The following is a 24,203-nucleotide window of genomic DNA, read 5'->3' as shown; positions in this document are numbered from 1 at the left end:
TGAGTCTGACCTGAAGTACAGAATTCACTGTTCAAAGAGCTCGACAGCCATAAGATATTCAGTGTTCACAACACAGCTAGTGGTGTCCTTATTGCTTACCATCCAAAGCCTACACAAACTCATTAACTCCTGTATGTGAAGCTGCAGGGAAGATAATGATCATGCCACTGCAGAAGGTACTGTAATGCACTCAACACAAGAGAGCAGAATTAGGGATGCTCACAACAACCTCAAGAGCTTTCTTCAAGCATTTCAGCTCTTCCTAAATATACTTTATCTAACAATATGATCTCTGAATGTTATTTCCTGGGTTTTGTTACGTCTGAAGCCCCAGTGATAAGCCACTATGAAGAACAGGGCTGAATTATGACAGGCAGTACTGCCATGTAATTGAGTAAGTTGAATTCTTAACAGGAAAAGATTCATGAGAGTGGTTCTTCTTTCCATGATGAAGAAATTGCCAAGGATACCCAGCCCAAATTCCTCTACCCATGTCCCTCAAGGAGTGAGTTCCCACAGCTCTGGGCTGACCAAACTCAGGCCTGGGAGCAGGCATCACAATCTCACAGTATCACAGTATCACTTAGGTTGGAAAGGACCACTTAGGTTGGAAAGGATCTCAGTCAATGCTGTAACATTAATGTATGACATCACTTCAGGCTTCAGATTGTACCACAGTGGATGACTTCAGATTACTGTCTTCTGAAATAATAGGTGTAAAAAAGATGAGTAAGTCTGCTCATTCCTATCACCTGTATGTCTGACACACATGTCAATAGGAGAGAAAGTGGCCTCCAGTTGCACCAGGGGAGGTTTAGATTGGACATTAGGAACAATTTCTTTCCTGAAAGAATGGTCAGGCATTAGAACAGGCCGCCCAGGGTGGTGGTGGAGTCACTGGAGGTATTAAAAAATATGCAGCTGTGACACCTTGGGCCATGGGTTAGTGGGCATGGTGGTGTTGGGTTGGCAGTTGGACCTGATCATCTCAAAGGTCTTTTCTAACCTTCATGATTGGTTCTTAACATCCAGTCTGTGATGAGTACCTTGCAATTAGATCAGGGCCTAGCCCTGGGGTCAAATATTTCACCTGTTCTTGCCTCACATGCCTGCCTGCTTCCACAGGTGCTGTTGCAAAGTGCTGATCCCTCCTTTCTGTGATGGGAGTTTCTATTTCTATATAGTCTTTGGATCTCAGGCAAAGACTTGTGCAAGGCATCATATTATCTCATCACTGGTGTCACACAAACTTGTAGTTATAGGGATTTATTTCTTGGCCATTACAGAAGGAAATGATCTAACTACAGACTAATATACTAAGACCTTTATTATGTTAGCTGCCCAAGACTTCAGCATAAGACCCCTTGTTGCATTGTCTGTCATTTCACAGCTTTAACTCTTCAACCTGGTTTCTTTAATCCCATGAGGCTTCTCCAGTCTTCTTTTTCTTTAACACAAGTTTCTGCCAAACCCTATACTTATTTCCAAGAATGCAGCTGAAAAGAGAGATGCTCTCTTCCTGATGCTAAATCTTCCATATGAAAACTATAGCCTGAATATAGCTTTGAGCAGAGACAAGACGTTCAGGGTCCAGGGGGAGTTTAAGGAACTGTCTTTTGAAACTCAAATGGAATTTAGTGATGGAAAAACTGCAGTTTGCACACTTTCAGGAGAGACTTGCCAGAACTTCATACTGTATCTCTTCAGAAATGCTGCCTGCACCGAGCGTTAGACTCTGCAAGGCTTTTTTTTTGTGGCAGGAAGGTTTACAACCTAACACCACTAACGAATTGCTCCTTCAGATCAAGCTGCAGGCCTGTGCAGCAGATTTAACAGTTCTAGCCTGCTGATAAATCCTGCTATTATGGGTACAATTACCCAGCTGAATTGTCCTCGTTTGCATCTTTCATGAGCTTAAGAAATTTGGCATAAAAGCTCTCCTTTAAAAAGAAACACAGTATAAAACCCATGCAAAGTGAGTATTATTATCCCCATTATACAGATTTACAGCTGAGATATATGAAGCTTAAAGCCAAACATATCCATTGGTTTTTGGGTATGCAGCCAAAAAGTAATATCTGATTTATTTACTTTTCACTCTTTTTCTGGAGCACATGGCTTGACACAGCTGTAGCTCTGTGTTCTCAGGCTCCTGCAGATCTGCTTCAGGTCTCAAAGTCAGACACCTGAAGGGTGGGGAATGTACAAGATAAACACTACCTGCCAAAAATATGGGGGGGAAAAAGTCATCTTGCACAGCCCATATCTGAACTTGCATTACATGGAGCAGTAAGATGGGAAAGGGACTTCCTGAGCAAGGTCTGACCTGCAGCAACAGCCTCTTAACACAGTATTTCTAAAAAGTTACCCACCTAAATGAAACTTCATAGGAGATAAATAGGCTTATTGACTACCCAGAATGATATGGTGAGGCCTATTTCAGTATCAGCTTAGTTCTTCTGGGAATTTTCTCTTGTTTGTTTCTATGAACAGAAATGGTAGAAAATTATTAGTATATTTTATATTGAAAAAGCACAACCACTTTTTCCACAATAATGATGACAATTACTTGGGCAATTCAAATGTTACAGGTGACCTTCCGGGGTCCCTTCCAATCCAGTTGATTCTATACAATGATAATAATGATGTCATTTAATATTATCATAGTATCATTCAGGGTTGGAAGGGACCACAAGGATCATCTAGTTCCAACCCCCCTGCCATGGGCAGGGACACCCCACACTAGATCAGGCTGCCCAGAGCCTCAGCCAGCCTGGGCTTAAACACCTCCAGGGACGGGGCCTCGACCACCTCCCTGGACAACCCACTCCAGGGCTTCACCACTCTCATGGGGAAGAACTTCCTCCTCACATCCAGCCTGAATCTCCCCACCTCCAGCTTCATTCCATTCCCCCTAGTCCTATCACTACCTGAGATCCTGAGCAGTCCCTCCCCAGCCTTCTTGTAGGCCCCCTTCAGATACTGGAAGACCACAATGAGGTCACCTCGGAGCCTTCTCTTCTGCAGACTGAACAGCCCCAACTCCTTAAGTCTGCCCTCATAGGAGAGGTGCTCCAGCCCTCTGATCATCCTTGTGGCCCTTCTCTGGACATGCTCCAGCACCTCCATATCCCTCTTGTAATAGGGGCTCCAGAACTGGACACAGTACTGCAGGTGGGGTCTCACCAGGGCTGAGTAGAGGGGGAGAATCACCTCCCTTGACCTGCTGGCCACACTTCTCCTGCTGCAGCCCAGGATCTGATTGGCTTTGCGGGCTGCAAGTGCACACTGAGAGCTCATGTTGAGCTTTTTGTCCACCAGCACCCCCAAGTCTCTCTCCTCAGGGCTGCTTTCATTGTGATCTATCATACACTAACTTTCTCCACAGAAAGAGAGACTGGCCATTGGAAGGTGCTGCCCAGGGAGGTGGTGGAGTCACCATCACTGGAGGTGTTTAGGAAGAGACTGGATGGGGTGCTTGGTGCCATTGGTTTAGTTGATTAGATGGTGTTGGGTGATAGGTTGGACTTGATGATCTCGAAGGTCTTTTCCAACCTGGTTAATTCTGTATAATTACTGTACTTATAAAATAAAGAAGTGAAGGAAATGAAATACATAATATTTTCTTCAAAATTGTTGAGCCACTCTATCAAACAGATAGAACCACTGGTAATGAAGATAAACACAACCTTCTCTTTCCATCAGCACATATGGGTTGTGCTTCTACCAAGCATGCTTGGGCCCTTTTCTCCTAATGAACGACTATACGTGTGGCAGCTGGGAAGCAAAACCAGACCAAGTCAAACTCACTCTGGCTGCCTTAACTCAAAATTTCCTTGTATTTATGGATTTATATTAAATCCCTGAGGTTATTTTAAAATTGTTTTCAGTGTTATTGTATGATTAATCTTATTATCTTCCAAAAAAACTGGCTGCAGATGATTGCTTTGAGGATTGGCACACACATTTGTACAGCTTGAAACAATTTATTGAAAACATGCTGCTTACATAAGAGAACATGCTGTCTTTAAATGCTGTTGGTAAGAAATGTTCATTTCTTGAATTTCCATTCTATTTATGGGCTCTGAAAACAGGAGAAATATGATTTGAAGTGCACCTATAGGCTGAGCACCTTTTTATGGTCACCTTATACTAACCTTCAGAAAAGGGATCTTCATTCTCTAGCTGTGATGTTGCAATGGGCTCCTAGGTGGTGGCACTCAGCAGCACAGAGAATCATAGAAACATTCAGGTTGGAAAATACCCTCAGGATCACCAAGTCCAACCATTAGCCCTACTCCACAAGGTTCACCCCTAAACCATATCCCCAAGCATCACATCCAAACCGCCTTGAAACACATCCAGGGTTGGCTACTCAACCATGTCCCTGGACAGCACATTGCAATGCCTGACCACTCTTGCCGTGAAAAAATGGTACCTATGTCCAGTCTAAACCTACTCAGTTGCAGCTTGAGGCCATTCCCTCTTGTTCTATCACAGTGAGAAGAGACCAGCACTAGCATCTCCACAACATCCTTTCAGGTAGTCATAGACAGCAATGAGGTCTCCCCTCAGCCTCCTCTTTTTCAACCTAACCAGCCCCAGCTCCTTCAGTTGCTCTTCATCAGATTTATTCTCCAGCTCTTCACAGCTTCCTTGCTCTCCTCTGCACTGGCTCCAGCACCTCCACATTTCTCTTATACTGAGGTGCCCAAAACTGGAGACAACACTTGAGGTGTGGCCTCACCAGAGCTAAGTACAAGGGGACAACCACCTCCCTACTCCAGCTGGATACAGCATTTCTAATCCAAGCCAGGATGCCATTGGCTTTCTTAGCCACCTGGGCACACTGCTGACTCTGGAGCCTTCAATGTGTGCAAGTAACACAACAAAAGATCAGCCCTCCATTGACTTTCAATGGCAAGATTTGGCTACAATACTTCCAGGTTAAGATTTTTAAGAGCATAATCTCAGTTTCTGTAAACCCATCTACCTGGTTCAATCAGAAGTTCTGCCTGCTCTTCCATTTCTCTCAGGAACAAGTGTAAATCCTTTCTCTAGAGTAAAGAGGAGCTGGCTCACTCCCTAACTCATCTAGAATCCTACATTTCTAGCTTGCTTCCTCGTGTGCTCACTTCTTTCAAGTTCACCAAGGCTGGACCCAAAAGCTCAGCTGTCCAGTTTCACTCTCCTACCTCAATTTTATCATTATTATTATTTTTAATATCCATTTTTCAACGAGGAGAGTGGCATATGTGCTTAGGCATTCAGAAGAGCTTGCTTTTACAGTCAAATATAGCTGTCTTCTACAAAACTGAACTTAGGAAATATGCTAGATAGAAAGATTCCCCCAACCACAAGTATGCATAACTTATCACAGCCAGACTTCAAAGATTCTGCCTTTACACCCACACCAGGTCTTTCTTTATTGCAATTCCTTCCTAAATAACTAATCCCTTGCTAAGCATTAAACAAGCAATTTACGTTTTCCTCTTCATTCTTCATGGTGCAGTTGACAATGCTGAGAGCACCACTATCAGCTTTATTGACAGCAACACAATTTTGTCCAGGTCACTCCATCCCAGTTTCCCCATTGTGCTGTGAAGGTTACTTGAGCAGCTTTTAGCATGTTCTACTGCAGATCTAATTCAGCATCTTCTGCAAATACTCAGCTCTGCGGCCTCCAGCATAAGAAGGACACAGACCCGATGGAGTGGGTCCAGATGAGGGCCACAAAGATCACTGGGGTCTGAAGCACATGCCCTGTGAGGACAGGCTCAGGGCATTGGGGTTGCTCAGCCCAGAGAAAAGAAGGCTCCAGGAACATCTTACTGTGGCATTTCAATACTTAAAATACATTCACTACCTACAAGAAAGATGGGGATGTCTTTTTAGCAGGGCCAGTTGTGATAGGACAAGGAGTGATGGTTTTGAACTAAGAGAAGGGAGATTCAGACTGGATGTAAAAAAGAAACAGTTTCCAATGGCCCAGGTTGCCCAGAGAGGTGGTAAAAGCCCCACCTCTGGAATCATTCCAGGTCAGGTTGGACAGGGCTCTGAGTGACCTGCTCTTGTTGCAGATATCCTCGCTCACTGCAGAGTTGGACTAGATGACTTTTAAAGGTCCCTTCCAATCCAAAGCATTCTATGCTTAGACTAAAAGTTCAGCAATGGTTTGTCAGTGCTCCAACTCCTGAAAGCTGAGATTTGTAGAGAAACTGCACAACTAGTGACAAAAAATTCTGCAGCTTGACTTGCACATTGGCTTAGCTGCCACTTCTGGCTCCCCAGTAAGACCCAAGTGTCTATGTGTTTGCTTGCTTGAGTGCCATAAAACCAAGGTCAGTTTTTTAGAGTCATGTGTACTCTGCAGTCTCACAGAATCACAGGATTGTTTTGGTTGAGAAAGACCTCCAAGATCAACACCAGCCATCAGTTCAACACCACCATATCTGCTAAACCATTTCCCGAAGTACCATGTCCACACATTTTTTTGAACACCTCCAGGGACGGTGCCTTCACCACCTCCAGGGATGGTGCCTTCACCACCTCCCTGGGCAGCCTGTCCCAATGCCTGACCACTCCTTCAGTACAGAGATTTTTCCTAATACCCAGCATGGCTATTTCCAGAGCTGCTGCCAAGGGAGGTGTCTTTGCAGCCCCAGATGGATTGATCCAAACAGGCAAGAGATTTCTGACAGACACCACCAGGTTGGTGTTTTTAACACTTTCCTCATTTAATCTTTTCATTTGAACTTCTCCCCCCCTAAAAAAAAAAAGGAACCCAGAAAGCTATTATGGAAACTTAAGAACACATTCAGCCACTTGTTATGAAATTACTCATTTATGACAGTAAAACACAGATGACAACAAGGTCAGCAAAAAGTGAATGTTTGTTGGGGCTCTCAGGAGATTATGCTTATCTTGAGATAACCCAAGTGCATTTTTGTATCTATTGACTAACTTTGAACTGTCTAAATAAAAACCAAAGCACTGATCCCCATGTAACACCCTGGAGTTTGTGAGAACCTGACCACCAAGCTTTCACTCTGCAGCATGTTTTTGTTTGGCAATATACAAACTGGTCACACAAGCCCAGCTGATCCCTATGCCTACCAGGTAACTGGAGAGTTGCCTCTCTCGTCACCTCGTTAGGTCAGCACCGTTCACTGACATACAATTACATTGATACAGGCACTAAAAATAGTTCACCTAGATTCCTCTTTAAGGTCAAGCCTGGCCATGTATGGTAGCTATTGCAGTTTCTATGAGCTATAGACCTTCCCAGAAAGCCACTGACCTGTTCCTCCTCCTACCTGGGCAATCTGACCTCCTCTGTCAGTGATCTAAAGTAGACCAACTAAGCACTTTTCTTCACATTCCCTCTTTTATGGTCTCAGTAACTTCACACTCCTGTACAAAGCCTATCTGTTGGTACAAATGCTCAAAACAAGAAGGAGCCAATTACATCCTGTTGACCAAAAGCTATTTTAATCTGAATGAAGCACTCCCCCAAGTTAATTTATGAGGTGTGCTTTCAAGCAGACATGTTTTCTAAGTTCTGTAAATTTTCTTCAGACAGGATGGTTTTGTTGTTTATTTTCAATTCTTCCTGACCTCTGTTTGTATATCCAGGGGTGTAAAATTATCATGGGCAATGTTCCCAAAGTGTTATGCAAGGTGATTTGGGATTCTGCTCCAGGAGCTTCATCGATATATCTCTTCCTTCTCAACAGCTAATTCCTTCCTTGCCCTATCTGATCCATGCAGGTCCTCTTTCTCTTTTCCCTAAGAGCCTGTAGTCACTCAGTCCTCAGACTGCAATAGAAGGATCCACCCCCCCCCAGCTTTATTCCTCTCATGACTACACTTGTCTTCTTAGATATTTTGTATGCATTTTGTACACACAAATTTTATGTACCATACCAAGACAGTCTCACAACAGACCAACAAAAAGAAATAACAAGTCCACAAAGATACCTGCTCCACACACATCTTCTACAATTGCTGTTAGAAACATGGATGGGGACAAGGGTACACATGCAGAATAAAAGCCTACTATGCTGAAGGGTGCTCCAGTCCTCCTGGTAGATCCTAGGAAGGGTCTGAGCACCAGAACAAAGTGACTAGGCTTTAATGGGCTGAATGAGGTAAAGCATTTCATTCCAACCATGAGCAAGTAATCCAGGCATTTCTACTATCTAGAGAGCTGACAGGCAGGCAAACTGCAGTGTCCAAGGAGAGGAAACATCTCCAACAGATTGAAATGCTCAAGTATTTTTGCTGAATAACAAGTACTGCCTGGAGGACAGTGTCCTTACTAGCAGCGCTGCCTTGTTTTTGGTTACCATATAAAGAATCCCCCAGGGCTCAGCACGGTTTCAGGAACTGGCCTGCTATATAAATGTGCAGCCTCCTTCCCTGAAGCCACGTCACCAGGCACTAGAGATGAGCAGCCCAAAAATAATATTTTGGAAACAGCACTGCCAATCCACCCTTCATGGGAACAGTTTTCTCACTGGCTTGCCTTGAGGTACTTAAAAGTTACAATACAAAAACCCTCCAGGCAATCTCTCCCTCCTGGCACTGTCAGGTCGTGTTTTTGCTAATTTCAGTCTGCTGTGATCACCTCTATCACTCACCAGGCAGAGTTTTGGTTTCCTTTAGTGCATTTAGCCATCTTATTTGGGCTATAGCTTCTTCTAAATCTGTAGTTAAAGGCTATTCTGTTTTTTTTTTTTTTTCTACTCCCTTCTGTCCCCTAAAAATGTTAAAAAAGAAGGAAAAAGAAGGGTTTCTTAAATTGTTCGGCAAAAACCCATTTGTTTGTTCTGTGCAGCAAACAAGTAAATTTGTTTGCCTGGCAAAAAAATATTTCCCTTCCCTATGTCAATTCTTCCTAACTGGGTGCTTCCTCTTTTGTTTGTTGTTTCCATAAGGCACGGTCCAGAGAAAAAATGCTGCTTCCTGTTCACAGGGAAAAAACCACACCCTACACCAAAAAACAACAAACCAAGACCCAAAGCCACTGTTTGCCCTGCTCCTCACACTCTGCTAGCCTCCAGACCATCAGGCTATTTTTCATTTGCTTGTTGACAACCATGAATCACAGAAGAGAATCATTAAGGTTGGAATAGACCTCTGACATCGAGTTCAACCCTCAACCCAACACCACCATGTCCTTAAGTGCCCCATCCATGCATTTTTTAACACCTCTACCACCTCCCTGGGCAGCCTGTTCCAATGCTGACCACTCTTTCAGTAAATAAATTCTTCCTAACAGCCAATCTAAACCTCCACAGGTGCAACTTGAGGCCATTTCCTCTCATCCCATCACCAGTTACTTGGGAGAATAGACCAACACCCAGCTCACTATAACCTCCTTTCATCCTTTACTACACTCAGCCCAGGAAAGGTTCCATGTTTGTTTGGTAGCAGGTGGCATTCACACTCCTACTCCAGTGCCAAATCCCACATAATGTGGAAGGACCCTCCTGTAGCAGCTACTGCACACTCATGGAGGAAAGCTGGGCGGCTGAAAGCAGTAGTTGTGGTTATGAAGTATTTTTTGCAGAGGTGGAGTAAGAACCTCATAATCTCATAGAATCAATAAGGTCAGAAAAGACCTCAAAGATCAACAAGTCCAACCTGTCACCCCACACCTCATGACTACTAAACCATGGCACCAAGTGCCACTTCCAATCCCTTTTTGAACACCTCCAGGGACAGTGACTCCACCACCTCCCTGGGCAGCCCATTCCAATGGCTAACAACTCTCTCTGTGAAGAACTTTCTCCTCACCCCAAGCCTAAACTTCTCCTGGTGCAGCTTGAGAATGTGTCCTCTTGCTCTGCCGCTGGTTGCCTGGGAGAAGAGACCAACCCCCACCTTTCTACACCCTCCCTTCAGGCAGCTGTACATCTACACTTGAAATTGACTATGCCCTGAGAAAGACATCAAATGTTAGACCTGGTTGGGTAGGTGAAGGTACTTCAGTTCAGAGTCAAAAATCAAGGCTGCACTGGAACAGGTAATGTGGAAAGAATGTGTGTTACTAGTGAGGTCTCACCTGCAGCAGTGGCGAACAGGAAGAGGACTGCTGAACTCACACGCTGGGAAAACAGAACTGCTGCAACATCAAGTGCAAAGCAGGGCAATAAAGAATTGTTAGACAGAAACTTTCATCTCTAAAGGGCAGAATTGCCTCATTCTGAAATGATCCAGAAAAACCCCACCATTGGGAACAGCAAGGTCCAAGCAACCCAGGATGCCAGACTCTTCCAGAGTGCCTCAGATGGCCTGCACACAGCCCTCTAATGCTGTAAGAGCGCCACAAACTCATGTCCTTTCAAACTGCTACTACTGGTGGTACAAGCCTGGTATATCCTTAACCTTAAAAACACCCCCAACAAAATACTGTAAGAAGAGAAGGAGAAAGAGCTTTAACACATGTGAACACAGATCAAAACAATTTTCTATGCCTACAGGGGCTTGAGAAAAAATAAAATACTACAAAATGTAACTTCCAATGAGGTGTAACTGATGACTGATTTATGGGCTATTTATGTAGAAATCCTAAGCATGATAAAGTCTCATCTTGATTAATCAGCTCAAATTCCACTAGTGCCATTAATAAATCAAGGGTAGGTCAGCTCCATTCTTAATGTTATTATTATGGTGCCTTCTGTCTGCTAATGCAAGTTTTAACACCTTCTTGACACGTGACTAGGAGACAAAGATATGTGTATCTCCTTAGTGAATTAATTAGAGAGCAGGGTTTTGCATCCTTCACAGGCAGGACATCTGCCTGCTCTTCCTCACACTCTTTTAGCTTTCTGAAGGGCATGGCCATAATACATGAAGGAGAAGTCTACAACACTGTGATAAAACCAAGCCAAATTAACATGCCAGCCCCTGTGGAAATGGAAGGCTTCCCTCTGTCCTTCTGCACTACCCTTTTCTCAGCCTGTCCTCTTCCCTCCCCAGCTGTGCAGCTCACTCACTCTCTTGTGCTGACACCAGCACTTGTCCCATTGCAAAGTAGGTTGATGCAATTTACTATCCCAGCAGAACTTAAAAACCCCCACTGAAAGAACAACAGCAAACCCAACACACCACCCCATGCTGGTTTGAAAACAAGCCAGAGTATCTGTGGGAACATCCAGCAGAACAGAGCAGCACTGAAGTGCTTTAAAGCGATTTAAATGCAGTCACAAACAGCAAAGCCAGCTCAGGGTGAGAGGAGAGGACAGAATCACAGAATGGTTTGGGTTGGAAGGAGCCTTTGAAGATCCTCTAGTCAAACCCTTCTGCTGTATGTAGGGACATATAAGATGGCATCTGTCCTTTCTGATAGCTGTCATTTGCTGATGTGGCTCATCCACCTATGGAACTTTGTCTCTTAAAATTCTTGGGACACATTTGTGGGCTTAACAATCATTGAAACCAGCAATGAGTTTGATTTCCACTTTGAATTAGTCTAATTAGTTGCTGTACACAAGTAATTCTCCACATCATCTCTGTGCTAGTCAGTGCTTCTCTGCAGACAGAATTAGCCAGTGCATGATGTTGAATATCTGTATTTTGTTTAATATCTTTCACGTGTCTTTACCCTTAATTTTACTTGTAAAACGACACAAGAACAAAATTCTTTTCAGAGTGTGCTGATGAGCTTACATCTGAAGCAGAAGCTGGTTGTGGTCAGTCTGGAAGCCCCACTCCTTACAGCTTATTTCCAAGGATATGTGACAGAGGGACAGATAAAGACTGAGGAGAAATAACTTCTACAGACTCTTAAGAGATCACCTGGAAGAGGAGGAGGACTGAGGAACATACTGAAGAATACACTGTGGAATTTAGCACAAGTACTGGCATGCTGGGCCGAGTGGCTCTGTCTAAAAAAAAAAACCTCAAAGTAGTTTCAATGACAAAATAAAAATTCTACAAGACTATGAACTGCTCTTTAGTACTAATTTTGCCACTAACATGATTTTACAGACAGAGTAAGGATGCAAAAGCTATGGATAGAGGTGCACCAGCCTGACGCTGCTGTACACATGGTCCTTGCTCAGCAGAGTTTGCAAAGAGCTCAGGAGGCACTCCCCAGCCCACTCTCCCCACCCCCCCCAACAGCTTCCTATGTAAACTGCATATTTCAGCCCCAATTTAAAAGTGCTTATTAAAGTGAACATTCACCAGCTTCCTATCTCTGCATTAATCAAATATTAAGTCGACTCAGGAATGAGGTGATGTAGTATGAAGCTTTATTCCCACGTGTTTAATCTTCCCAGAGAGTTCACACACGGTTGAGGCATGACCAAGATTTGCAGGTGTTTATAGGCTTTAGGTTCTCACTTGGCAGTCACCACCACAGCCTCCCAGCACCTTGCAAGAGCTAAAAACACCACCATCAATCACCTCTCCTTCCTTCCTTCTAGCAGGTAGGCGTAAATTACCCAACTTGGATGGCTGGGCTGGAGGGGAGGGAAACAGAAACAGGGCAACTGAGGAAAGCTCACTGGAGGAGCTGAACACTTCATAGCTAACATTCAGAGCCTGTGGTCAGCTTTGTAACTATTTTGACACATGGCTCCAGCACCAAGGTCCAACACACACACAGAAGTTTGACTCCTACGTGTAAATTTTCTAAGTTTACCACACAGGTCTCTGGCCACAGGGAAACATCTGCTGCAGGAAGCCATACCTCAGAAGGGACAACCATCTCAGGCTCCTGGGCTAACCCCTCAGAGGGCTTGGAAGAGCAAGATAGTGAAGATAGTCCAGAGAAGGGCCACAAGGATGATCAGAGGGCTGGAGCACCTCTCCTATGAGGACAGACTGGAATGAATGAAGCTGGAGGTGGGGAGATTCAGGCTGGAGGTGAGGAGGAAGTTCTTCACCATGAGAGTGGTGAAACCCTGGAATGGGTTGTCCAGGGAGGTGGTTGAGGCCCTGTCCCTGGAGGTGCTTAAGCCCAGGCTGGATGAGGCTCTGTCCAGCCTGATCTAGTGTGGGGTGTCCCTGCCCATGGCAGAGGGGTTGGAACTAGATGATCCTTGTGGTCCCTTCCAACCCTGACTGATACTATGATACTAAGAAAAACGACCTCCTCAGCATCTGGGACATGAGTGTGATGATCTTCTAGTGATTTGCATTGCTCAGCAAGCAATCTATAGCAGGTTTGGACCAGATGGGGCTTTTCAGGGTGTGATCTTGGTGCTTGCTAATGGAAACAATCATGCCTGGCTGCCTCAAGTGCACGGATGGCTATGGAGGACAGGATGAGATGCAAACACCTAACCAGAAGCAGATGGAAACATTAATTATTATGGCTCTTCTGCACTCACAAGGTGGTGGGGGGTCTAAAGGGTCTGAATATTGGGGACTGACAACATCCCTCTGCAGTGGGGAATGCTACAGAGCCAGACACTTATCTGAAGCATGTTCCTCTTATCCAGCAAGAAACCCAACTCAGCTTTTGCCCACTGCTGCCATGTCAGGAGCTGCCTATTAAACAGTTAACTATTCAAACAGATTTTGTCACATAGTTCTGTGATTCTCTATTGGTCTTCCTTGGGAAGGCACACAGAAATAAAGGATATTATCTGATTCTATTAAGACTGCTTTATTTCCTCACTACTATTATTGCTCATTAAAATGTACTCCCTGTTTTGCCTCAGCAGACCCTGAAAAGCCTCATCTTGTGAATATATACAAGCTGGGCATTTTAGTATTTCTCTCTGGCCAACTTCCTCCTTCATTTACTGCTCCTCCCCAAAAGAGATTCAAAACAGAAAGGTCTCATTTTATGTCTGAACGAAGAACAAAGATAAAATCCTGAGATTACTGTCTCACAGGCTACACACATTCTTCCATGGTTTCAGAAATCACTTACCACTTCTCTACTCAATTATAAAGCCTGTTAATCTCTATCACCCTTGCAAAGATTTCTGTTGCCATTGAATGGAGGCTATCTGTAAAAACAATGCAATGGGAAAATACCAGGCTCAGTAGGAGCTGGCAAGCACCAGACATATCTCTGGAGTGACTCCCACAGTGGGTTCTGGCTAAGATATGCCAGTTATGTGTTCTTATTTTATCTTCATTGTAAACTAGGGTTTTCACAAACACTCTCCCCTCCTGTCAAGGTTATTGACCTGATGAAGTGCACAAGGTATTCTGCAACTGAAAACAAAGGGAAAAGCTTAGCAAGGGAGGGTTTTGTTTGGTTAGTTTGGGGTGTTTTGTTTTGTTTTGACTTGCTTTTTTTTTTTAAAGCTAGTGAGTAAGGGCTGCTCTTATGTTGATTCTTCAGACCAATGCATACCCTAGGAAATGGGAACTCCAGTGCTCTATACAAAGGCAATCTCCCCTCACCACAGGTGCCTGGCAGCAACCACCCTTCAGGGAGAAGGAGAGCACCACACTACCAGCTAGAAGCCCAGCACACCTTTCTGGCCCCACTGTTACACAAATACAGAATGATAGAATGTGTGTGGTTGGGAGAGATCTCAAAGATCATCCAGCACTGAAGGGTCCACACTAAACCATGTCCCCAGGCACCAGGTCCACACGCTGCTTCAACTGTTAGCTATGCCTCTGTTCATCCCCTCCCCATGTAGCAGCAGGGTTGGCTTGGTCTGCTTGCTCACAATAGCAGAAGTCACAAACCTTTGTTCAGCTCAGAGGTGCATTTCTGAAGTCCAGCACCATGTTTCTGACTGCAAACTGGAAAAGGCAAAAGCTCTAAACATCCCAAGTGAACAAAATCACACCCGAGACTGAGACAGGCTTACTTTTTCACTTGCTATAGGATGGATTGAAACCAACAAGTTGAGCACCCTAACATCTGCTCAGCAAATGCTCACATAAATCAGGATGCAGAATATAGGACATGTGCCACACCCTGACTAGCAATAGTCTTGCAAAATGAAGAGCAGAGTGAAATCCTGGACAAGTTCACAGCCAGATTCTCCTTAATTTCAAGCAGGGCAGTATTGTAACACAGATTGTTAGCAGATGGTAGATTTTTAGGACCAATTGAAAAAAAGCAATTAAAAGCAAGAAAACAATTAACTGATGTGATAGCTGCATTAAGTGAATTCATATTATCAAATAACAATAGACACAATTAATGTATCTCCCAGCAACAACTATGACTACCCTGCGATTCTTCTAACCAGTGTCACACTGGAATAGAATACCTCCAACCGAGCAAGATTTTCCATACCCATTTGACTTTTAAACACAGAAAGATGCTGGTTTTCAATGATCTGAGTCACACAGTTTATTCAGACAGATAATAAACAAGCTATCTTGCCCATGCTTAGATCTATTTTCCCCCATGTGTTGAAAGAACCTTCTCTATCAGAAGTAGCAAGGATGAAAACCTGGAGTTGTTTCAGAGGCCATACTGCACTCCCCTAAACCAAACTCAAACCAAACTTCAGCTCATGCAATACACCTAGAGGGAACACTACAACTTCATGCTCAGCTTCATAGTGTGGCTGTTGCCTTTTTTTTTTTCCTCCATTTTCCCTTTAAGCCCTTTACAAATACTGTAATAAAGATATTGCCTCCAGACAGCTGCTCTTAAATTCAGCCAAGCCTGAGATGAATTACTGCGACTCACGCTCCTCTCCGTGATTGTTTCAGACTGCCTGTGTATTTAGGAAGATTAATTTACAATGGTCACATTATTAAAATTCTTCTGTAACCCTAAGGGAGAATTAAAACACCTTTTTCACCTACAGGCAGCACCTTCATGCTCCAGAAGTCAAACTAACAGTTCATTGAGCAAACAACTGGACTGCTGGGCAACACGGTGAGAGATGTTTTACCCAGGACACAAATTTGAGATAGTCTCCCAAAGCCATTCTGAAATACTTTTTAAGGGGCCTGTTTACCTTTTCTTATTGGCTCTATGTATTTTTCTCACAAAGCAAGTAAAAGGGTCATTCTTTCTGAACTGCTGGCCACAAACTCCACTGGATGTCTCAAAGGCAAGGTTAGTCTTTCTCGCTCGTGCTGCATCATCCGTAAGTACTCTAGGATTCCAGCTTCAGTAAACTCACTCATGTCCAGCTTAGCTGTCTTAGTTCCAGGGTAAAGGCAGACACAGGGATTACTAATAAAATTTCTTTTTTAACCACTGCTCATAAGATTTTGCCTAAGACAACACCACTGATAATACCACTGACTTCCCTGAGACCTTCAAGATACTCGGACCACCAGCAGGCAGCCATTTATGCTGACACACCTGGCACTAGCCATTCAAAGAGGGATGCTGATCAACTTCCACATTAAAGGCCTTCACTGAGCTATTCCATGTAAAGGAGAGACAACCATTGCTGAAAACCCAAACTGTGTGGAAACATTAGGGTAGCACTTCCTGCAGATTTATCATTCATCACCCCCAAACTATTCATGGCACAGCTTCAGTGCACTGAATTAAGAGAAAAAACCTAAGCTATGGCTCCAACACCAGCCCAGTGTTCCATACACAAAATTACAAAGCAGCACTGAATAATTGGATGGCAACATCAAGTAATAGCTAGCAGTGTCATTAGTGCTCTCTACTGGTTAAGCACATCATTACTCCAAAATTCATACAGGGACCTTACTAACAAAGTGGTGTGAAACCACTTGTATTTAAACTGTAACACTTGGACTATATCAAACCTATGCTACTGAAAGCAAGTTAAAAAGGATATAAAGAAGTTCTTAAAACCAAAACACAGCTACAGTTGCAACTCTGAAGTAGGTCACATAAAACCAGGCAAGGCTGTAGAAGAATACATGAGTTTGGGCAGTTTTAATCAGAAATAATCCTTCCCCTTCTTCACATACTATATCCATATGCACATATTTATTTACAGCTAACAACTGTGAAATTCAATCTCAGAAGTCCCTCTGCCCTCAAAAGCAGTCAATGCATTTGAAAAAAGATCACAAACCCATTATCTTCATCACTTTTCAAACCCTGCAACTGCACTTCAAGATTCTACTTGGCAGTCACATTAAATGGTGTTACTTATTTCACTGCAACTTCCAGGTGAAGAAAGCTAAGTCAGCCTATAGTTCCATCTGAACCCAGAGAGCCATAGCTTGCCATTCCCTCCAGCCAACGGTTGTGCTGCCCTCTAGTTCAGCAGGATTTGGAGCCCAACATAAAATACCAAACTTGGCATGGAAGTGGTGGTGGTGGTTCAAGCACCTGCAACCACAAGGCTCTGCATAGAAATGAGGAGCAATCGGCCTTTGTGAGAACCTCTTATTAATGCAATTCCCTACAAATACCTGAACTACAACTACCACTACCCTGCTTCTTTCTACCAGTGGGCACACAGATTTCCTAGCAGTTCCTGAAGAGGTGAACACACACAAAACTATTTTCACTTCAAGTGCTACTTGCCTGAATGTTTACAGGCAAAACAGAGGCTTCACAGAGTCAAGTCAGGTTACACAGATGCAAGAGTTCATTTGAAATGTAGTTTGTTATTTCATGTTATAGTCAGGATTTCAGTTTGTCATGGTAGCACTTAAAAGATAACCCAGAAAGAAACACCATTACCTGCAGTCCTGTATTAGCATGCATGCAGTGCAGAAAAGAGAATTTAGCATCAAAGTCAATAAGGCTGCTGCAAGCAGCATGAAGAGGGATAGAGTGGATGTGAAGAGAAAAGCCACCACAACACTGATCAGACCACAGCAGCAAACACTTTCTAAGTATCATGATAATTTATTCCACTGACATTATTTAGGGGATGGTAAGATAAAAGAGAGACTAGGCAGAACTGGTGAAAACCACTACTAAGCATAGAGCTGCTGAGAAGGCTCCCTGAATTACCATTTTCCCTGCTTAGTTCCTCTCACCCAGTGAGTGCCTGGCTGCATCCCCTCAGTTTTTCATGAAGGCACTTACAGTAAAGAGAATACTCTTGCTGGGTCCAAATGATCTGAAGGAGAACATACTAACAACTTCAGGGGCTCAGGAGATTTTGGTCATGAGGCTATGACCCAAAATATGATACCTGTCACATTAGATTGGCCTAACTCTTATGATGTACATCCCCACAGCTTTTTCAATGACAGTGTGCATCATCCTTTAAATAAGTGCCATGAACATTTAGGCAGAGTAATTCCTTGGAGAAAAACTCAATAGCTATTTCCAAAGACAACCCTGAAATACATACCTTTGTCCAAAAAACCCTTGTTTGAGTACAATGCAGACAGATGGGAGTTTGGGCATTAGCTAAGCTCAGATAATAATGAAAACAAACGGGTGGCAATTACCTTGACCAAACGATTGTAGTGCTTTTCCCCCCAGTTCTCCCTCCATGCATACAGGACCTGTGAAGTTGGTAAGGTTTTGTCTAAACATCTTCTTTGGTTGCAAAAAGGGTAGAAAAATCCACTGCTTGCATATCCACACTCTGAAGCTCTCGCTCACATTTCTTTCCAGCTTCTCACTCCCCTGTTTTAAAGTCCTCTGGTCGCTTTCCCCCCCCCCCCCCCAAAGCTAAGCATTCATGACCATTCCCAGAATGTGAGCTGGGGAATGTGGAGAAGTTGCTACTCCGTAGCTCCACCTGGTCTCTCCCACTCAGCACATCCCCAGCACCAAAGGGGAACAAGTAAGATGGAGATGAGCTGACTTTGAAGTGAAAAGCAGCCCTGTCAAACAAGTGGTTACAAACTTGCTCACTAGAAGTTTCTCCCAACTTGTGGCTTACACTCTGCATTCAGACTGTCTAAAAAATATTGACCACAATGTCCAAACAGCACATTCAATTTACTCCCTGGAAAGAAGTTTCAGAAATACACACTCTGCTCCTCCACACCTGCAATAAAAGGCAATATTCCTATCCACGACTGAATTCCAGCCTGGGGCCTATGAAAAGAGAGTGCATTGCAGGTCTAGGGTACTAACAGCACTTCAGTCTTTCCAACATGCCTTCCACCACCTTAACACACCCCATGAAGCAGTACTTTTGTAGGCTGCCATGCAAGGTCACACTGACACTACCCAGGATCCCATTCCAGGAACTGATCCTTTTTCTGCAAAACTATTAGCAACTGCTTGAAAGACATTAACTACTCAAGGCCTGTTTGCCTCCTGCTCCACAGCCTCACATTCATACTGCTTGTTATTCTCACACATGTCTTCATTCACATCAATTCCCAAATGCAAAATACAGCAGACAAACCCAAATGATGCAATCATACACCTAGTTGCTTTTTGATAGTGCTGCCAGTTCCTTGCCTTAGTGAGCTCTGCAGAGCTGCTCTTTTCATGGCCTCAGCAGCAGGAAACACCTCTTGCAGCCCTGGGATTTCAGAGCACAGCAGAGCAGGAGCAGCAACTCCTGCAGCCAAAGTATTAGTTTTTACTGAAGGTCTGATTAGGTCCTTCATTATATCAAAGCTTGCTCTGTCCTCTACCTCAGCAGTTAGGAGGTTTGAGTTACTTAAAGCAGAACTGAAACAGCTCAGGTCAAGAATAATTCCTCAATTAGCCTGAATAGGTCTTGGATGAAGGGGAGGTTCCCACGATTTTATCCTCACACGCAGTACCAGGCTTAATCCCAAGACCACATAAAGGCAGCTTTTTCTAATGCCAGAGGGAGGTGTGGGCAGCCAACTAGAGAAGACTCAACTTCAAACTACACATTCTAAGGGCAACCCAAACCTTTCCCTTCCCTCTCACACAATTCACCACCCAGGAGTAATTTACAGATTAACTGGCTTGTTAACTGTTTGAGTTCCCTAGGTATTCTTGAAGTCAAGAATAATACCAAACCTAAAAACCTCCTTGCAGCTTGTTTGGGGAAACTTGAGGAGAAACACACAGAAGTTGAGAAGAGCCTTCAAGAACCTTGTCTTTATTTACAGGGGGCCTGAATGTTTCTGCACTGCCACTTCCGTGTGCGTGGAGAACTGCTGTGTTTTAACCAATGACCACATTCTTCATTCAACAAGTGGAAGGTAACTTCAGCTTCTTTGAAGGTGAAAGACCAACTGAAAAGGTAACTCTAATGGAACACTGCCATGGCACTGCAACTGAAATGCACATGAAATTCAGCTACTTGCCTACACTTGGCTCTCCAGATCTAGTTGGCCCATCAGGAGCCTTCTGCTCCTATTTTCCACATTTTTTTTGGGGTGTGCAATCCTATCTACAGACAAAATTCACAACTCAAAACCACCCAACCCCACCACTGTCACATTTTGCCGAGCCATTGTGTCTTTCAACTCAAGTCAAGCACATTAAAGCAGAGGTACTTGCAGACAACTTCCAAGGATTTTAAAATATATATTTTGACTTTTTTTTTAAGCAGTCCAACACATGTACAGTAAAACACTCAGTTGCCCCAGCCAGTTTAAAAAACTGATATGAAATACTATTAAACATTGATGCCAGTTTACAACAAGGTTTAAGAACAGGCATACTGCAAAAGTTAATCCAACTGTAGTTCAGCAGAACAAACACCACGACAGATGCAGCAAGAGAAAAAAATCAGTAACTTGAAGGAGTTGAGCATTAAACATTGTCATTCTTTACAGAAGACTTGAGGAAGGGTGAGTCAGTTCAAAGTCCTGACCTTTAAAGCCGAGTACTAACACATTCCTGTGTTTGGCAAGGGATATGCTCTCCCCTCAGAGCTGGAATGGCTTTGCATCTCTGCAAACCACTTAAGGCTAACGCCTTGTTTTTTATTGGCTTTTAATGCACACTGAAGGAAAACCTGTGGTGAAACAGTTCACAGCCCTTGCATTGAATTGTGTAAGAAGTCTATTGAACAAACACAGATCCAAAACATAGTCATGCAGCATAAAGTAATGACAACAGTCTAGATTCACTGAGTAGAAGAAACCATCATTAGGGACCTCTTCCCCATCGTGTCAAAACTCTTTTCAAGACTACAGCCCAGAGAAGGGGTCTCTGAAGTGAGGTGCATACACCCAAGGGTGTGTGCAGGACAATCCACGTGGATGCAAGGAGGAAGTGTTTTTTGTACCACTAGTAAACAAGATTGTAAATAATTTAAAAATAGTGTTTATTTCCTCTGTAGCTCATACTTTTCCAACCTCTCCTTTTGTGTCTGTACATAATACATTAGGTCAGTAGCACATATATCACTTTTAAATAAATATACATATATTGGGTGCACACAAACTCTTTACTGATAGGGACATGCAATCAAAAGGTTTGGAGACCACTGGCCTCGAGGATGCTGTAAGATACTACAACTGCTAGCCCAATCATATCCTGTTGCTGACTTGGTTTTTAATGTCAATCTGAAATATTCCCTATTTGCAATATGCTTATGGGGAGGCTTTTTCTCCTCAAGCACACTGATATACTAGAAAGCTTGGATAACAGCACTGACAAGAGAGTATCCTTTGGTGGCATTGCACTAAAGCTACAACCTGGTAACAGGTACAATTGAACTTATTAAAACATATGCAACTACTAAAGCAGAGCAATCCTTTCCTTTTTGCAGTTTGGTAATCAGAGTTTAGTCTTGCACCAGCACTTCTCCTTTGCTACCACCCTGTCCCTTCTTCCTGCACACCAACTCCAGGTGCAACCACTTGAACTCTGCACGCTGCTGCTCTGTCAGTGGGCCAAGAGGTCCATGAGCTCCCTGCTCTGAGCTCACAGGTATCACAGAGAGAGCAGGGGACTGTGCCCCACTTGAGCTAGCACCTGAACAGCTGTTACATCTCAGACTTCTCTTGTGGTCACTGCTGCAGTGCTGAGGTAGCACTCCAGGGGTGACTGCCTCTGGCCACCCACAGATTTAGATGGTTAAAGTCCCTAACGGCAGCTCAGCAAGGGACAGTTCACAGGCATCTGCTCTTCCAGTTAGTATCTGGGAAGCCAGCCAGCAAGTATCCCAGCTCCTCAGTGCACGTGGCAGCATGCTGTTTACCAAGGTGGCAGTGGCAAGTTGTGCATTTTAACAGGCTTATTCCAGCACTTTCACCACGGAGTCCTAAAAATATTACCCTCACTGGAAAAAAAATCCCAAGGAACAAAAGATATCTATTCTGAATCCACACATCTGCCTAGAATCCAGGAGGCTTAAAACAGAAGTATTTTTTTGGTAAGTCACAAAGCAGCATATGGTATTTTTAAAAGTTCATCTCTGCTTCACTCTGGCTGGTTTTAAGTCTGTTTCCCCCTCAATCTTGCTACTTCCACCACTCCAGCGAACATGAAGCGGCACCAGTGGCAAGCAAATGCTACACTACACACCACAGTCCCACAGAGAGAGCTCAGCTCATAGGCCAAGTCTATTTAACCTGCTTGTTGAAACAGGGTTACTTGCTTGTTACTCAATGCTGGGCAGAGAACAGGATGTAAATAAGCCAATGTCACACAGTTTTTGGTTCTTAACTGTTGTGTTTGACCTGACACCCATGTAATTTAAAAGCATGCTACTCACTGCTATGAATTCAGCTTCAGGTAGACCTATGATGACTGGGTGTAGGGAACATGAAAGTTGAGATCATCTAATCTCATTGAGATCATGGATCATTTGCTCACCCACCGAAAAAGTCCATTAATTAACATCTGATTACAGCCTACTGAGGATATCAAGTGCTACAACCCATTACATCCCCCAGCAGGTTGTTAACCAGGGAATTGCCCTTACATTAGAAGAAACTGAGCATGTTTCATTAGATGGCAAGTCTTCCTAGGTGACACTCTACATGATTTCATCATTTTAATGCCTCACTCCCCTAAACTGGAGATCAACACCACCCAAAACAGAGCTGTCTAGCTTTGTGGTTATGTCACAGTTTAGCACTCCATTTACACTTTCATCTTGGAGCCTTAAAACTGTCAAAGTGCCAAGATGGGAACCCCAACAGAAGTACAAAACTCTAAGAAGGGGCTAGAAAGGACCTCTGGTTTATCAAGTCTAGTTGCCTACTATGCAGACACCACTTTGCATTTCATTTCTTCAATAGATATAGTTGGCTCTTCCTTCAAAGCAGGTCTCTCTGCCTGGAAGGCTGTTCCAAAATTAGTGCTAGTAATTAAGAACTTTGTTTCTAATCTTCATCTTATTTACAGAAAGTTTATACCCACTTGCTTTTTGTTCTAACGCTCCTTTAGCTCTCAGTGCTTCTGCCCTTTGCCTCTCATTTGTATAAAATCAGAAGTAGCACTGCAGAAAAGAAAATTACATTTTCACAACATACAAAAATAGAACTGTTCAACCTTCCAGAGCAGGGAGCAAGAGGAGAAAGAGAAAAAGGGTGGGGGGGAGGAAGAAGAGCTAATCAGAAGGTATGATTTGTTTAGTTATCCAAAGAAATCTTTTCTTTCTTCATCCTGGATAAAAAGCCTGTAGATATTGTAATGACTTGTTACAGGGTGACATTCACAGCAATCCACTGTAATGCTCCACAACAAAGCACTGTACAAAACAAACTTCATGGCAAAAAGTAAACACAACTCCACTGACCATTAAAACAAAGACCAAAACACAATCTGTCTTCTGCAAAGGAAGTATGATTTCAAAAGACAAACCAACCTTGAGTGTGGTACAACATTGTGTCCTTCATGAAAAGAAACAGCAAAACCCCTAGGCTTCAGAAAGAGTATTATGTATTTTGCATCTTGCTATTGATTCAACTTAGAAAGCAAATTAAGAATGGAGCTGAACAGGTCAATAAAGAAACCACCCAGCATTCATTCACAGACAACAGAAATCTAAGTAGCATATGTACATTGTTCTCCCACATCATGTCCAGAAGAGGGGAGCATGCAACACCACCACTGTAAAAGTGATCTCCACGTGGAAACTCTCCCAGTTAGGCATGAATTGGCCTATGATGGTTAGCAGCTCAGCAAGCAGATTTGTAAGTAAGTACGCTGGATTTTAAAATGTATTTGTAAAACTCAAAGTAACTGTGTCAACAGAAGCCAACAGGGCAAAGGAAAGAGATCTTCAGTTTGAGACATACCATCATTTCATACCTCAGGAAACCCAAGCTTCTGTGAGAGTAATACCAATAAATCTTTCATATTTAACACTTAATTTAGAACAGGCAAAGGCAGAGAAAGCCTTCTAAGAGCGCATGAAATGAATATTACAACAGCTATACAAAGCTCGTACTGCACGTTCTTCTTGGGGAGGCTACAGAATTGGGATTTTTACTGTGAGAACAAAAAGCAAACTGAC

Source organism: Melanerpes formicivorus, unplaced genomic scaffold (genome assembly GCF_026170545.1).
Source record: "Melanerpes formicivorus ecotype bairdi unplaced genomic scaffold, bMelFor1.0.p_v2 SCAF_27, whole genome shotgun sequence".
Classification (NCBI taxonomy): Eukaryota; Metazoa; Chordata; class Aves; order Piciformes; family Picidae; genus Melanerpes; species Melanerpes formicivorus.
Note: the sequence above shows the minus strand (reverse complement) of the source record.